We start from the raw sequence: 17,860 nt of genomic DNA, 5'->3' as shown, positions 1-17,860 counted from the left end.
GAAGCCTAATTCCATGGAATTTGACTGCCTTCGTGACTGCCGGTGTGGCGGTAATACAGTCACCGCAACAGCTCAACTCCAGGTGGTAATGCTTATTGCTATTAGCATACCTGATAATATGGACCATGCATAGGCTATACGCATGGTCCAATATGTTCAAATAATTCTAACAAACAAAAATTGGAATCATTTCTAGAGGTGGAAATTATATTTTAGATGTGTCAGCATCATTGTATTTTCATTCATTTTGGAGTAGAATGTCCTGTTAAAAAGTCTTTATACATAACAATTATCTGGGGGGGGGGACCCCAAAACAAGGGGGGCAGGGACGTGGTGAATAAAACGGATGGCAGTTGATGAAAATAGATCAGGAAGTCAGAAGATCAAGTCAGGAGATCAAGATTTCGCCAGTAAAGTGACATCATTGCACAAACGTTGTTTGACGTAAAAAGCATACAGCGCCACCATAGGATTTTTTGCACAGCTCGGATACACTGTCAGCCCGGTATAGCTGGAAGCCTGGTAGAGCCACAGCAGCTTCAGGCGTGTCGTCATTTAGCCAAGATTCAGTGAAACCGAAATGACAGAGAAGTCCTTTTTTGTTCTAATCAGAAGTTGTAGCGCGTCGATTTTGAGGCGAGTAAATGCATATTGGAGAGGAAATGACCTTGGAGCAGAGCACGGCGACTTCGCCTTCTCCCCCTCTTTCTCCGATGCACAGTCACATAGCCTCAGTTAGAAATCAGACTCGTGGTCTGGGGGTTTTCAGCAGTATATCGTCTGATGAGGACAGAATCTCAGGACAAAAGCCAGCTGGTAATGTGTCCCTATTATTCAGTAGCTCATCCCGGGTGAAAGAAATTGTAATCCAAAAGTGAACTAACAAAAACAGTAAACACAGAAGCAGCTCCAAAACGCTGATGGTTTCCTCACTGGGTGCCTCACACAAAAGGCACACCTGTTGTGGTAATTATCTAGGCCTGGTTCTTTTCTACTGCAGTATTCAGATTGCCCATTTCAATTAGTTCACAGCTACTTCAAAAACATTGACTATAGTGATACATAAATTCACATGTGGACTGGTGAGTGTTCTAAGACTAAGTAATTACCAACCCCAGTGAATTGGGCCATTTCCACTACACCAGTGTTTCCCAACCTCTGTCCTCGGGACCCCAAGAGGTGCACGTTTAGTTTTTTGCCCTAGCACTACACAGTTGATTCAAATAATCAAAGCTTGATGATTATTTGAATCAGACGTGTAGTGCTAGGGCAAAAACCAAAGAGTGCACCTCTTTGGGTCCCGAGGAGAGTTTGGGAAACACTGCACTACACCAATCACTTCTTATTTCATAACGAACATACAGCTTTAGGAAAGCAGAATGACAAAGGGCCAAGCTGGGTTACCAATCAGACAGGCTTTACAAAACAGAGACAGGCAGTCATAAGAGAACTGCTGCAGCAACAGGACGTCGATAGAGCCCCTGAAGCTACCCAAATCCACATTGATTGATTTAGCTCCAGTCAAGCCCCGATGCACTCCTCACACAGAGTGTGATTTGAGTGATGCAATCAATGGATAATACATCACTAGTGTGTGAGGAAGCTAAGCAACTTCACAGACACTGTCACAGCTATTTTACCAAGAGGTTTGAGTCCTTTAATCCATTTTTTTTTCACATTAGAAAACATGTCCCCCGTCCATTTTATTATTGTTTATTAAAATAGCCAATATTAAATCCGCCATCTTGATTTTGTTTAATTTGAGGGACCTAGGATTTGTAAGCTCAATTCCTGCAATTCTTTGTAGTTTAACAGGACTCATTACATATTTTAGGTAGGCTATTTAATGATGATCCTAATAATAAATAAGGAAAACAAAGTCTAGACCCTTTTTCCCCAAATTTTATTCCGCTACCAAATATATTTTATTATAATTTATATGAACCCTCAATTTAATTATACATATTATTTTACAGAAAGTGAATAGATCGACTGATAGCGACAGAGTCACACATTGTATAGATGACTTCACAAGGAAAGTAAATCTATATATATTTAGAAGGTCGTAGCTCAGCTTCTGAACATCAGACACAAACCAAAGACAACCGCTTGTTTCAAGCCTAAAGCGTTGCAGAGATATGAATCGTTGTAGATCAGTTTATACAAATGATCATTTAAAACATGTTTTACCCCTCAAATCAAGGAAAGTCCTGTGACCCACCAGGAAACTTTGGCGACCACCGGTGGGGGGCGAGACCCATATAAGGGCCTGACATTAACTATTTTAGATACAAAAATCACTCATCCAAAAAGGACAAGTAGCACAATTTTTACATCACTGTAAGATGCAAGGAACCACTTCACAAAATGAAATGCATTACTATATTTTTTAAGATAGAGAATCAGACAAAAATGGAGGCTACACTCTGCCTACTGGCTTCTTTGCATATCCCAGCCTGTCTCAAAATACAACACAACCCTTTTAAAGGCTCTCCTGAATGATGGTTGGCCACCCTTGGTAGCCTATAAAATATTGCAACATTACAATTAAAACCAAATACTTTTTATGCCTTGATAAAATAAGTCCCTCCAGGGATTGAAATTGGAGGCAATAAAATAATATGTATTTGGTTCAAAACAGGCTCTGGGGACAGTTCTGGGAGGACAGATCAGATCGTTTAGCTTAAGAAATGTTGATGAGTTTTATATTTTCATATTATAAAGCACAACAGTGCACACATGGCTGTAGGCTACACGCGAATGTTCCAAAATGCAATTAGAGGGAAGACGCCATTCTCAAAAGCTATGACTAGGATTATGCCTTTGGCTGCTGGACAATAAAAATTAAAAAAATGATTACATTTTTTTTTTTAAAGAACATGAGAAAAATGCTGGCTTCAATAGCATGTTAAGTGTTTATAAATGTTGAGGGAATTATTTTTTATCAAGGTCGAATTTGAAACAAGGTAATACATGCTTCATAAAATGACAAACATCCAGGTTTTAAACAATTATGATTAAATCGTTTTAAAATGCTGACCGCCTCCGCTCATATTTAAGTTGTCCCAGACAAGAGGACAAGCGTTAATGTCGAGCCCTGCCCTAGTTGGGAACCCCTGCTTTAAATCTGACCAGAACCACATTTGTATTAAACTACAATGTGATGAGAAACAATAGCCAATATGGGAAATGAAAATGTACAATATCAAAATCACATCAGTTATAACATTGCTTTATGATGAGAAAGTGTGACCACTTTCATATTCAAAAACAGTATGGGACGTAAGGCAAAATGTGCAGTCATCGTATTGCATAGGGTAACGCTAGTTAGAGGCAGTTTCGTTAGCCAATGCTAACTTCCTTCATACTGGACAGACAAAAATTGTATCCACGATTAATCTGACTCCTACCAAAATCCCAAAGTATCACTTTAAAGAGGCAAGCAGCAATAAATCATAGGTGTCATGTCACACAATTTATATCCATGAAGGAGAGTGAGCAGCTTCAATATAGTTCAGCATCTAATAAGGCATCTTTAATGAGACTAGCCTAACTCATCCTGCTGGAAGGCTTCTTAACATCACAGTACTGCACTGTGAATAAAATTGGGCCCTACTGCTTAGTTTTTGCCAAGGGTATCAAGATGCCCAAAGCCTGCATAAAATGTATTGTGATTACTGTTTTGCCGATTTAATTGGCTGCATAGCTGGAAGAGCCCCAAGGTCCAACAGGAGAAGAGGACGGTGCTGGGGCAGAGGAAATGTGGTCAGGTCAAAGAAATCCATATGCCAATCATGAACAAATTAGGATGTGAGAAGAGAAATCTTGTGAGATCAATAATTGTACTAAAGTTGTAGAGTACAATGCCAACGCGTCGTGACAGTGACTGCCTTTCTAGCGTTCAATCACAGATCAAAAGATGCCGGCCGTGTTTGAGATCGACTAGCCTACATTGCAGTCGATGACTGCAGACTGAGCAAAATGTATGCTATCGAATAGTTATGTCATATCCTGGGCCAACTCTTGAAGATGGCAGGGGTATGGCAGGGGTCAGTAACAGGTGTCCCGTGGGTAAAAACCGGCCTGTGAGTGATTTCCCCACCCCTGCAAAGATTTTTGTAAAAAAAAAAAAACAAGTCTAATAAAGGATTTCATTTTTTCTGCAAAAAATAATTTTTTTTTTTTTTTTTTTAAATTCACCAGGAATTCAGTAAACACTTCTACTAAGTATTCCCACAAATAAAAAGAGATGTGATCATGTCAATATAAAATATTTACAAAATTATTATTTTCAAATATAATATATTTTTGGGCTTACTTTTTGTACATTTTGCAATGTACAAATAATTATAATTCTCTTCCGGACCCCGGAACATCCGCTCTGACAAAAATCAGACCACAGCTGGATCTAGTTGCTAATTCCATACCACTACACAATTCAAACAGACTTGTGTTTAAAGTGAACAGGTGCTAAGATCTGTTAATAATTGAAGGTGTCAGAAATGTGTATACCTTTGTTATCAGGCTCTTATGCACTTCCCTTCAGTTAATGGTGTCTACTACAAACTTTAACCCTAGTAAAGCCACTTGAGTACTGCCAAGTCATCTGTGGTCCCCCTGAAATAACAGGTTATAGCCGGTAGCTCTCCGTCAAGTCCCCAGCCCTGTAAATGAGTGACATCTTAGTGGATGAATGAATAAATGGTACTGCAGGCTTGGTAAAGTGTAGTGAGTCGTCTGGAACAAATACAGCACAGTGAGCAACTTGAGACAGCACCCAGACCAGGAATGGTGACAGAAGATCTTTAATCAACGACAAAAAAAATACAGCGTTGGCTGATGCCATTGGATCCCAACCAGAGCATGGCATTTTGGTAAATTAAGCAACACTCAAACATTGGACTTGGCACACAATATTTTAACTTAAAAGGTAATGCCATAAGTCCTCATGGTGGATAACAGCATGTGGTTGGGTAAAATGCCAGTGTAATCCTGGTGTGGTTAAGCTGGTGCTGAGAGACGGTACACACAAAAAAAAAAAAAAAATGGCAGTAAGCCTGACTTTCCAATTTTCGAAAGGGAAGTTGGTACATGGCGGATGGACCGTCTTCCAGTGGTGTGTATTCGTGGATGTGAAGGATAGCCAGACTTCGCCCAAAAAAATTACCAAGAAAGAAAACAAAGCAAATAATTTAGAATCTTTCATCTCTGTGTTTCATAATTTTCCTTCAAATCACAGGAGGCTGAATGTATCTGAGAAAGTATCCGAATGATCGAAACAGCACCCCTCTGTCTCTGTAGGCCATCTATCTGATGCGGTCTTGGCTGAAAGCGTATGACATTGTTGCAGCCCGTAGCATTGAATGCTAGGAAAGCCAGCAAGTATTTGGCCTCTCTTGATACATTTTTTTAAATAAAATAATAGCCAATCAGTGTGAGTTCAACTGTGAATGGTCCTGGCGCACCCCCAATTTAAAAAATAAATGTTTAAAAAATGTTTTAAAAAAAGAAATAAAAAAGTGTCGATGGAAGCCAGTTTGGGTTTGGCGTCACTCCTATCAAATCGCATTGAGAGCAAACGTCATTGACAGAAACAACTTGAATTGTTGTGTTGTCCTCCGGTGGAAAGCTAGCTAAAATTGTCCCTTTCCTAAATTAGCCATGGAAATAGGGATTTGGACTTACGGTATTTTATTAGGATCCCCATTAGCTGTTGCAAAAGCAGCAGCTACAGTTCCTGGGGTCCACACAAAACATAAAACAGAATGACATAATACAGAACATCATTAGACAAGAACAGAACTACATACATTTTTAAAAAGGCACACATAGTTTGTGAATGCATTGATATGTAGGCTATCTAGGTCAAATAGGGGAGAAGCGTTGTGCCGCGAGGTGTTGCTTTATCTGTTTTTGAAACCATTTTTGCTGTTTATTTGAGCAATATGAGATGGAAGGAAGTTCCATGCAAAACTGTACGTATTCTTGAATTTGTTCTGGATTTTGGGACTGTGAAAAAACCCCTGGTGGCATAAGTGTGTGTGTCAGAGCTGTGTGTAAGTTGACAAGGCAAACAATTTGGCATTTTCAACACATTAATGTTTCTTATAAAAAGAAGAAGTGATGCAGTCAGTCTCTCCTCAACTCTTAGTCAAGATAGACTGGCATGCATAGTATTTATTATCAGCCCTCTGATTACAATTAAGAGCAAAACGTGCCGCTCTGTTCTGGGCCAGCTGCAGCTTAACTAGGTCTTTCCTTGCCGCACTGGACCACACAACTGGACAATAATCAAGATTAGACTAAATTAAAGCTTGCAGAACTTGCTTTTTGGAGTGTGGCGTCAAAAAAGCAGAGCATCCCTTTATTACGGCTAGACCTCTCCCCATCTTTACAACCATTGAATCTATATGTTTTGACCATGACAGTTTACAATCTAAGGTAACACCAAGTAATTTAGTCTCCTCAACTTGTTTAACAGCCACACCAGTTTTTTCCCCATCATTCTTTATATCATTGATCTTGGCTTCATAATAAAGTTTGTTCTTTTTGTTGAGTTTAGTCCCATCATTTCTCAATTTGCAGTAAGTAAGCCAGTCAGATGTACAGCCAGACTTATTAGCTACTCCTTTTGCCCCATCTCTTTCAACTGGTCAATCCATGGACCCTTAACAGTTCTAACAGTCAGTTTAACAGGTGCATATTTATCAATAATTGGAAGAAGCAAATTCATAAAGTGCAGTGTCTGGATGCTCCTCAAATCACATCAGACCAACAAATATTATCATCCACATAAGAGATACAGCAAAATCTTTTGTATGATCTCTTATACACTATTTTAGGCCCAGCTGTTGGAACTTTGGCTTTCCTGGATATAGCCACTATATGGTGATCACTGCATCCAATGGGTATGGATGTAGCTTTAGAACAAAGTTCTACAGCATTAGTAAAAATGTGATCGATACATGTGGATGATCTTGTTCTTGTAGTGTTTGTAAACACCCTGGTACGTTGATTAATAACCTAAACCAGATTACAGGCACTGGTAACAGTAAGAAGCCTCCTCTTGAGTGGACAGCTTGATGAAAACCAGTCAATATTCAGGTCCCCAAGAAAGTAGACCTCTCTGTTTACATCACATACACTATCAAGCATTTCACACATATTATTTAGATACTGACTGTTAGCACTTGGTGGCCTATAGCAACACCCCAAAAGAAAAGGCTTTATATGTACAAAGTGAACCTGCAACCACAACACTTCAATAACACTTGACATAAGATCTTCTCTAAGCATTACAGAGATATGGCTCTGAATATATACAGCAACTCCTACCCCCATACGCATTTCTGTCTCTTCGATAAATGTTATATCCTTGTATTGCTACTGATGTATCATCAAATGAATTATCGAAGTGAGTCTCAGAAATGGCTAATATATGAATGTTATCTGATGTTAGCAAGTTATTGATTTCATGAACCTTATTTCTAAGGCTACGTATATTAATATGGGCTATTTTCAGCCCTTTCCTGGGTAGCTTATCAGAGATAGACATAATATTGAAAAGAGCAAACAAAGCAAGATAAAAAAAAATATACAGTTGAAGTAGGAAGTTTACATACACTTAGGTTGGAGTCATTAAAACTCGTTTTTCAACCACTCCACAAATTTCTTGTTAACAAACTATAGTTTTGGCAAGTCAGTTAGGACATCTACTTTGTGCATGACAGAAGTAATTTTTCCAACAATTGTTTACAGACAGATTATTTCACTTATAGTTCACTGTATCACAATTCCAGTGGGTCAGAAGTTTACATACACTACGTTGACTGTGCCTTTAAACAGCTTGGAAAATTCCAGAAAATGATGTTATGGCTTTAGAAGCTTCTGATAGGCTAATTGACATAATTTGAGTCAATTGGAGGTGTACCTGTGGATGTATTTCAAGGCCTACCTTCAAACTCCGTGCCTCTTTGCTTGAGATCATGGGAAAACAAAAAGAAAATCAGCCAAGACCTCAAAAAAAACATTTAAAATCTGGTTCATACTTGGGAGCAATTTCCAAATGCCTGAGGGTACCACATCCATCTGAACAAATAATAGTACGCAAGTATAAACACCATGAGACCACGCAGCCGTCATACCGCTCAGAAAGGAGACGCGTTCTGTCTCCTAGAGATGAACCATTTGGCCATAATGACCATCGTTATGTTTGGAGGAAAAAGGGTGAGGCTTGCAAACCGAAGAACACCATCCCAACCTTGAAGCACGGGGATGGCAGCATCATGTTGTGGGGGTGCTTTGCTGCAGGAGGGACTGGTGCACTTCACAAAATAGATGGCATCATGAGGCAGGAAATTATGTGGATATATTGAAATCAACATCTCAAGACATCAGTCAGGAAGTTAAAGCTTGGTCGCAAATGGGTCTTCCAAATGTACAATGACCCCAAGCATACTTCCAAAGTTGTGGCAACATGGCTTAAGGACAACAAAGTCAAGGTATTGGAGTGGCTATCACAAAGAACTGACCTCAATCCTATAGAAAATTTGTGGGCAGAACTGCGTGTGTGAGCAAGGAGGCCCACAAACCTGACTCAGTTACACCAGCTCGGTCAGGTGGAATGGGCCAAAATTCACCCAACTTATTGTGGGAAGCTTGTGGAAGGCTACCCAAAACGTTTGACCCAAGTTAAACAATTTAACTTCTCTAGGCTAGGGGGCGGTATTTTCACGTCCAGATGAAAAGCGTGCCCAAAGTAAACTGCCTGCTACTCAGGCCCAGAAGCTAGGATATGCATTTTATTAGTAGGTTTGGATAGAAAACACTCTGAAGTTTCTAAAACTGTTTGAATGATGTCTGTGAGTATAACAGAACTACTTTTAAACAACAAATTGCATAGCGCTCTCATTCACGCACTTTTAAACACTACAGCCAAAATGGGAGCCACCTAGAAAAACTACAATTTCTGGCTAATTTTTCCAAAAACCAGCCTGAAACTCTTTCTAAAGACTTGACATCTAGTGGAAGCCCTAGGAACTGCAATCTGGGAGGACTTCGCCTTATAATAAAAGTGACAGCCATTGAAAATAGTGGTAGGCTAAATTCTTTTGGGTGGGATGGTTTGGTTTGTCCTCGGGGTTTCGCCTGCCATATCAGTTCTGTTATACTCACAGACATTTTAACAGTTTTAGAAACTTTAGTGTTTTCTATCCAAATCTACCATATATGCATATCCTAGCTTCTGGGCCTGAGTAACAGGCGGTTTACTTTGGGCACGCTTTTCATCCGGACGTGAAAATACTGCCCCCTACCCAAGAGAGGTTAAGCCATTTTGCCACAACTTTGGAAGTATGCGTCGGGTTATTGTCCATTTGGAAGACCCATTTGCGACCAAGCTTTAACTTTCTGACCCATGTCTTGAGATGTTGCTTCAATATATCCACATCATTTTCCTGCCTCATGCTGCCATCTATTTTGTGAAGTGCACCAGTCCCTCCTGCAGCAAAGAACCCCCACAACATGATGCTGCAACCCCTGTGCTTCACGGTTGGGATGGCGTTCTTCACCTTACAAGCCTCCCTCTTTTTCCTCCAAACATAACGATGGTCATTATGGCCAAACAGTTCTATTTTTGTTTCATCAGACCAGAGGACCTTTCTCCAAAAAGTACAATATTTGTCCCCATGTGCAGTTGCAAACCGTAGTCTGGCTTTTTTATGTCAATTTTGGAGCAGTGGTTTCTTTGAAGGTAGGCCTTGAAATACATCCACAGGTACACCTCCAATTGACTCAAATGATGTCAATTAGCCTATCAGAAGCTTCTAAAGCCATAACATCATTTTCTGGAATTTTCCAAGCTGTTTAAAGGCAAAGTCAACGTAGCGTATGTAAACTTCTGACCCACTGGAATTGTGATACAGTGAAATAATCTGTCTGTAAACAATTGTTGGAAAAATGAATTATGTCATGCACAAAGTAGATGTCCTAACCGACTTGCCAAAACTATAGTTTGTTAACAATCAAATTTGTGGAGTGGTTGAAAAATGAGTTTTAATGACTCCAACCTAAGTGTATGTAAACTTCCGATTTCAACTGTAGGCTGTAATATTGCTTTTTTTCTGGCTTCCCCAGTGATTATACCCACGCACCACTACTGCGGTCTTCCCTAAAAACGTACTACTGCTCCCCTGATGAAAAACGGACCTATGACCAAGTAGCTTGGCATGAAAATGGGTTGGCTTTCGAACTTTCTATTTGCCAACACATATTTTCCGGCTTTTCACTGACAGCAAATGTTGCGCAGCATACTAGGCCTAGCTTCTTTCTTTTTAACAGAGGCAAAATATTGCCGCAGTGCTTAGTTCCTAACATTCTTGCAGCCATTGATATAGCATGGTGAAATATGAATTACAAAAAATAAGATTAACAGTGGTGCACAGTGCATGTGTGACAATTATGTATGCCTACCTGCATCCAATGGCCGATTACTGAAATAGCAATCATAAAATAGCCTTCCCAATGATAAGTAATTATAGGATTAATGACGCATTGCTCCTGCAATCCATTTGATCCATGTTCACTTCATAGCTTTTAAGGCTGACCCCATTAAGTCGACTGGTCGATTGTTTGGTCGATAGGCTGTTGGTCGACCAAGATTTCTTTTTAGTCAAGCAGTGGAAAATAAAATAAAAATATGTATGGCACACGAGACACTAGTCTGATTCACGCCTGTCTGAGTGGACTAATCCATTGCAGAGGCCGCAGGGATGGCACACCAGTATCACCAGTAGTACATTTACCATTAATTCCCACTATTTCTAATCTACAATGTTTGTTTGGTTAAGGTAATTTCTGTTAATGCATTCAATATATTATCACTACAGTCTTACCGTCGTCCTTGTAGGAGTGGACACATTGTTTGCAGAGCACACAACCTAGGCTACACTGATTTCTGATTTATTTCATTCCATTTACAAGTTGTCAATTTATTAATTGTCTTTTGTTTGTACTGTAGCGCTCCTGTCAATCTTGACTAAGGACACACACCTAATTACACATAGAAGTAAGCCTATAGGCTACCTGGCCTGCACGCAAATGCAGGCCTATAAATATGCCCCTTTGTCTGTTTTTACATCCATTGAAAATGCCAATAGTTCCTCAATGTAGCCTATTTGTGTCTCAGAAAGGGGAAGAAAAAAAAATGTCATGCCCCGATCCGGTGGAAATATCATAAAATAGGCCTACCTGATTACTTCTTATCCCGCAAATAGCCTACAGCTGTGTGTCTCTCCGGAGCTCACTGGCACAGGAAACTGAGGGCCCAGAAAATTATAGGCAATGTTACTACTTCGCTAGCACGAGCTTTGGGCCGGACCAAGCTAATAGTTGACAATGTTTCAAGTTCCTTGCAGATAGGCCATGCGTAGCCAAGGATAGGATATCATAGGATATTTATTTTTTAGCTAAATGAGAATGAGTGAGCTACAACAAACAACCAACAGGTATGCTGATTAATCTGAATTATGATGTTAATTGTTTACAAGGACAGGGAGCGCAGCATATTGTAGCCTCAATTACCTAAATAGCTAGCTGGCTAACTTAGCTAGCTGAGCAATCTTCTCTACATTGATTTGATGCAGTCAAGTAGGACTGAGTGATATGGCCAAAATATATCACAGTATTTAAAAAAAATATCATCATACCGCCCAATTTTTATGTTTTTGAATAATATGTATTATTTTGTGGATGTCCATCATCCATTTCGTATGATATGTTCCAATTGCAATTTGTTGTGGCTAACGTTAGTTAAGTGGCTAGGGGCTAGAGTTAGGGGTCAAGGTTAGGGCTAGGAGTTAGGTCAGGGTTAGCTAAAAGAGTTAAGGTTAGGGGAAGGGTTAGATAACATGCTAAGAAGTAACAATGCTGTTAATTAGCAAAAATTGTCCTTGAGATTCACACACAACCTTTGGATTGCTAGATGTTAGGGGTCAAGGTTAGGAGTTAGGTTAGGGTTAGCTAAGAGGGTTAAGGTTAGAAGAAGGGTTCACTAACATGCTAAGTAGTTGCAAAGTAGCTAAAAAGTAGTTGCAAAACAGCACATTTTCCTAAAATGCTAAACATGTCCATGAGATTCGAACACACAACCTTTGCGTTGCTAGACATTCACGTTATACACCCACCCCGACCATACAAACCTTCCTTTAGTTTTTGCCTCAAGTAATCTTCCATCTTATGTAACCATAGCAAACATAACATATCATTACAATTTCCAGGATTTACACTTACCATGTTACATCTAGTCTATGAGACCAGTGACATTTCACATTCAACAGGGTTTGGTTAACGCTAGGGTGCAAGAAAGATCAGGCATCATAAAACTGGTGTAGGTATGTGTCATGTAAACTACTCAATAGACAAATAACCCTGATCTTGAGAAAAGGGAAGAAAACTAATTGCTGCAAGGGATTCCTAAGCTAACTAAGTAGAAGTATAAGGCTCCCCTTGAAATATGGAGCATCTGAATTGAAAGAGAACGTATTGCTACTCCTGTTCTGCCTTGACCAGATCAGAAGATCAATTTATTTGCAGTGGACAGTTGGAAAAATCCTAGGCCTACATTTTGCTTGGATGATCATTAAATCAGGGACATGCTCTGAGCTGTGGTTTTGGCAACAAGATACAGAAGAGAATTGATAGCCATCAAACAATGGAGGGACCATGTTAAGGGAACTCTATGAAAAAATGATTTAGCTACAGGTTCATTCAAAAATCAGTCCTTTCCAGTGGTTGGTCAAAACTGAACAGATCATTTTAAAAACTGTTAGGCCAAAGCTACATTATCATTCACATAATGTGTAGGCCGTCATTGTAAATAAGAATTTGTTCAACGGACTTGACTAATTAAATAAATAAAAATCTGGATTTTGACACCTCAAGCAGTATGATACACAGTGGTTTTAATTGTGAGAGTCTACTTTTGATTATATTTTGAGCACATACTGTGACCTGACCCAAGCTAGGCCTATCTCCCCTCCACTCAGCAATACCACAACTTTGGAAGCCAAGTTTCAGCCCACTGTGTGTGTGTTAATATGAGAAAGTGTTATTTTAAGTGCCAACCACAAGTTGTTTTTTTGGGTTATCTGTACTTCACTATTTATATTTTTGAAGACTTTTTACTTCACTACATTCCTAAAGAAAATAATGTACTTTTTACTCCATACATGTCTCCCGACACCCAAAATTAAATTGAATGGCTAGCAGGACAGGAAAATTGTCAAATTCATGCACTTATCAAGAGAACATCCCTGGTCATCCCGATTGCCTCTGATCTGGCAGATTCAGTGTTTACGTGTGCCCCTGGCTATCCTCAAATAAAAAAATAAAAGCCAATTGTGCTGTCTGGTTTGCATAATTACTTACTAAGTATATTTCAGCAATTACATTTACTTTTGATACTTACGTATATTTCAAACCAAATACTTTTACTCAAGCAGTATTTTAATAGGGGACTTTCACTTGAGTAGTTTTCTTTACTTTAACTCAAGTATGACAAATCGGGTACTTCTTCCACCGCTGCCGACCACATCCTCTCGTCACTGCAGAAAAACTATTCTGCTTTAGTAGAGAAATAGCTTATTATATTACTCAGGGGTTGGAACCGTTTTCAAAGAACATAAAAAAAGAACAAACCATTTTTAGGAACAGAAACAAAAGTGATATCTAGTGTTCCGGAACAGAACCATTATTTTCAAATCTTAAGAACAGTTTCATGTTTTTCTTTGTTCCAGAAAGATTACCCATTTCTAGTGCATCATTCTGTAATAATTCATGTGATATCCTAAACACATTCCGATTCACTTCATGTCAAGCCCCCTCCATCCCCACATCACAGGAGGCATAATAATGGCCGGAACGAAGCAAATGGAATATCAAACACTTGGAAACCACGCGTTTGATGTATTTGATACCATTCCACTTATTCTACTCCAGTCATTACCACAAGCCTGCACTTATCTGACCAATCAAACATGTAAACAAATATCTTATCCGTTTCACAAAAAGCTGCTCTCTCTGAAAATTGGTGGAGTAAAATGTAAAAACAAATGTTGATTTCAAAGGCTAAAACAAAAATGAAGGAAAACTTTCAATGTGTGCCAATGGGGATTTGCGCTCCATAATACAGTTGAAAAATCAGTGTTCATGTTATGAGTGTGAGGACAAAAAGTGAAAGTGCCAGTCTTCTCATTGGAAGTGCTCAATTAATTATACACTGAACAAAAAATATAAACGCAACATGTAAAGTGTTGGTCCCATGTTTCATGAGCTGAAAAGATCCCAGAAATGTTCGATACACACAAAAAAATTATTTAGCTCAAATTGTGCACAGATTTGTTTACATCCCTGTTAGTGAGCATTTCTCCTTTGCCAAGATAATCAATTCACCTGACAGGTGTGGCATATCAAGAAGCTGATTAAACAGCATGATCATTATACAGAAATACAGTGACGAGATCCTGAGGCCGATTGTCATGCCATTCATCCGCTGCCATCGCCTCATGTTTCAGCATGATGATGCACAGCCCCATATCGCAAGGATTTGTACACAATTCCTGGAAGCTGAAAATGTCCCAGTTCTTCCATGGCCTGTATACTCACCAGACATGTCACCCATTGAGTATGTTTGGGATGCTCTAGATCGACATGTAGGACAGCGTGTTCCAGTTCCCGCAACTTCGCACAGCCATTGATGAGTGGGACAACATTCCACAGGCCACAATCAACACCCTGATCAACTCTATGCGAAGGAGATGTGTCACACTGCATGAGGCAAAAATGGTGGTCACACCAGATACTGACTGGTTTTCTGATCCATACCACTTCTTTTTTTTAATTTTTTTATTAAAGGTACTGTATCTGTGACCAACAGATGCATATCTGTATTCCCAGTCATATAAAATCTTTGAAATTGTTGCATTTATATATTTTTGTTCAGTGTCATTTCTAAAAAGCACAGTGGTATCACTTTCTATTCACTGACATATCTGCAAGGCTACAGTGTAAGGTGGAAGTGGAGTGGCGTAATATGGCAGCACAGGTCTAAGACCTGCAGCAGAACCCACTGCTACTAATGGGAGCTGTCCATTTTAGCTCTGGTCTGACAGGGCGAGCATGACTAGCCTGGAAATTTGCCCAACGCTGATTTGCATATGGACCAGTGTTGTATTATACCAACTTGTCAAGGCTGGCAGAGAAGGCTGTTATTGTGTAGTCTTACAGTCCCATATTGCATTTGGGACATTGGTGGTAAGCCACGTGATCATTTTCTGACTGGATCCTTTGGCAGTTCTAACACGACGTGTGCATTAAGCTTTGTTCAATAGCAATGAGAAGTTTGTCGACACAGAAGGTTTCCCAAATGTGGGCACCCTGGACCTACCAAGAGCTTAGTGAGTGAAAGTATGTGCAGCAAATCTTTTGGGGGGAAATACAGAATTCTCTGCTCTCCAATACCTTTCAATAGACATAACTGATCTATTAATTTGTAGTTTTTTTTTAACCGTGAGTCACAGGAGTGGACATCAGATGAAATAAATAGTTCTTCACAGCTGGGAAGTGAGACAGGTCCTTGTGTGGTGGTGAGAGATTACTTTACAAGGCAGAAATGTCAATGTTACCTTCATCAATCTCCAGGCAGAGAGAGCGTCAAAGTTCAACGCTTTCAATATGCCAAGAAAGTGCTGCCCACAAAACCTGGCTTGAAAAAGAGCTAACTGGAAAGAACCATGTTCATTGCCGGCAAATCAACAATACCACAATGAAAAGGCTCACAATGAATAACATAGTTGATTGAGATTTTGGACAATAACAAGTACGAGCCTCATCTACAGTTGGTCCAGAAATTAGCTGATCAAAAGATATTGATGCAACTTCAGTCACAGTGGGGACTATCCATTCATAAGGCTATACAGTTGACTTGCAGATATGATAAGAAGGCTAGAGCAGGGATGGGCAACGCCAGTCCTCAGGGGCCAAAGTGGTTGTCTCACTTTTCCCCCCAATCCCTAGCAAACACATTGATTAAACTAATTGCAGTCTAAACTAAAATATCATTACTTGATTATTGGAGTCAGTTGTGTTAGCTGGGGCAAAAGGACTGGAGTTGCCCATCCCTGGGCTAGAGTGTAAGCCATAAGCAGCTTAAAATCAAAAGAAGCATAGAAATAAGGAAAAGACCTACATAAGCCGTTTCCATTAACTTGTCCAGTGATTTTGTTGTTGACATTTAGAAAGTTTGCATAGAAATTGTAACAACTGCCTTTGTTTCTTCTGAACTGTCTTATGACAAACAGCAGGCTGTAATGATGTCACCCCACTGCCCCCAAAAAATGTAAACATTCGCAAAAAACTTGAGTGCCGAATAAAAAAAATTCAAGTGGTTGAACTGTTTCCATAATCCATTTAGGGAAATTGCACGTTAATAAATGTGACAGTTTGTATGCCTTCCCACCTAAAGTATGTTTCATGTCTCAGGTGGCCCACAAAGGCCAGCATGGATAGAATGCAAGAATTGACTCATATTTGCCATATTCTAATAATTCTCATGTGCCAACATATCGCCATGGTCTGTGCCATTGTGCAACTTGCACTCCTGTAGATCTGAAATAATTGGGTTGTGAAACTTGCATCCAGCCAACCAGAAAAGCAAGGCGAAACAATTCAGGCATTCTTGAAAGTCAAGACAATCCTTGTTCTGCAAAGAAACATTTTTATTTTTGCAAGCAGTAGACATTTAGAATTAAACTGTAGTGGAGCTTTATAGTTATGCATGACATCACGTGCCCAGAGTACCTTAAATTATTCGTCAATAATCATTTGTTCTGAAAAACTGTTTCCATCATAATTCCTCACAATAAAGAACGTTTGACAAATTACAAATCCACACATTGAATGGATAAAAAAAATGTTGTCAATCTTTAGAACATTTCTTCAATAGCTGCTGTTTCTATTACACATCGCAATGGTTTTCTTTGCGACATTGCTTTTATTGAATAAACCTGGGTCAATGGAAACCTGCCTAATGAGCAGCAATAAGCTAAATACAAAAATGTTGTGAGTTTAGCAATGTGATAGCCTCAGTTTGCAAGACCTAGGCTACACTTGAATGCAATTTATAGGCCTATTTAGGGATTTGTAGCCTTCACTTTCAGGGAAAACAAGTCAAACGAACAACCTTGCAACACAGTCAATATGAGGAAATAGGTGAATGCATCATTTCCTTCATGAGGCCATCTGTTGTTGTCTAATATAGAGGCCAACTGACAACACTATCGTAATGAAGACAACGGAATACAAAGCTGGGAAGTCTTAATGAGGAAAAGCCTTGTCTCGTGATGAACTGCTTACAAAACCAATGTGTTCAGACAACAACGGCACCAATTTAATTTGGAAACCGTTCTTAACCACAGGAATTGGCCCCGACTTTTCCCAAATGTGGAATGGCAACATATGGTAAAAGTCAAGCACTCAAGATTGTTGTTTGAAAGATGTCGCAAACAGATCACTTTGGTCTCCAAATTCAGTTTACGCAAAGCATTCAAGCAATGTTTTCCAACAGAACAGAACGTACTTGTAACAACGCCTGTAGCCTAGACATTGTTGTCCCATACTAACTCCCTGTGTCTTCATATTAAGGTCCCATCTTCAATTTCATAAATGAGTTAGTGAGGACTTGGCCTAGGATATTTTTAAACAATAGTATTCAAACTGATAACGGAGGTTTATCCCCTCCTAGTAGTAGCCTAGCCAGAATTCAGCTAAATCGCGCAGATATTTACCATGAGTTGACAACATAGAA

General features: G+C 39.4%; 1 protein-coding gene across 1 annotated transcript in view; it reads right to left on the bottom strand.

Moving 5' to 3' along the window:
• LOC106582018 (inactive phospholipase C-like protein 2) overlaps positions 1 to 17,860 on the bottom strand; it is a 52,529-nt gene that overhangs the window by 34,146 nt on the left and 523 nt on the right. The window lies entirely within an intron of this gene.

This window comes from Salmo salar, chromosome 02 (assembly GCF_965601325.2).
Source record: "Salmo salar chromosome 02, fSalSal1, whole genome shotgun sequence".
Classification (NCBI taxonomy): domain Eukaryota; kingdom Metazoa; phylum Chordata; class Actinopteri; order Salmoniformes; family Salmonidae; genus Salmo; species Salmo salar.
The sequence above is the reverse complement of the archived record's forward strand: the minus strand, read 5'-3'. Positions and strand labels throughout refer to the sequence as shown.